Genomic DNA, 494 nt, shown 5'->3' with positions numbered 1-494 from the left:
AACTATATGGTCAATTTTAGAATAAGTGCAATGTGGTGCTGTGAAGAATGTATATTCTGTTGATTTGGGGTGGAGAGGTCTGTAGATGTCTATTGGCTCCACTTGGTCCAGAGCTGAGTTCAAGTCCTGGATATCCTTGTTAACTTTCTGTCTTGTTGATCTGTCTAATATTGACAATGGGGTGTTAAAGCCTCCCACTATTACTATGGGGGGGCGGGGATCTAAGTCTCTTTGTAAGTCTCTAAGAGCTTGCTTTATGCATCTGGGTGCTCCTGTATTGAGTGCTTATATATTTAGGATAATTAGCTCTTCTTGTTGCATTGATCCTTTTACCATTATGTAATGCCCTTCTTTGTTCCTTTTGATCTTTGTTGGTTTAAAGTCTGTTTTATCAGAGATTAGGATTGCAACCCCTGCTTTTTTTTGCTTTCAATTTGCTTGGTAAATATTCCTCCATCCCTTTATTTTGAGTCTATGTGTGTCTTTGCATGTGA

The sequence above is a fragment of the Colobus angolensis genome, unplaced genomic scaffold (genome assembly GCF_000951035.1).
Source record: "Colobus angolensis palliatus isolate OR3802 unplaced genomic scaffold, Cang.pa_1.0 Scaffold625, whole genome shotgun sequence".
NCBI classification, from domain to species: Eukaryota; Metazoa; Chordata; class Mammalia; order Primates; family Cercopithecidae; genus Colobus; species Colobus angolensis.
Note: the sequence above shows the minus strand (reverse complement) of the source record.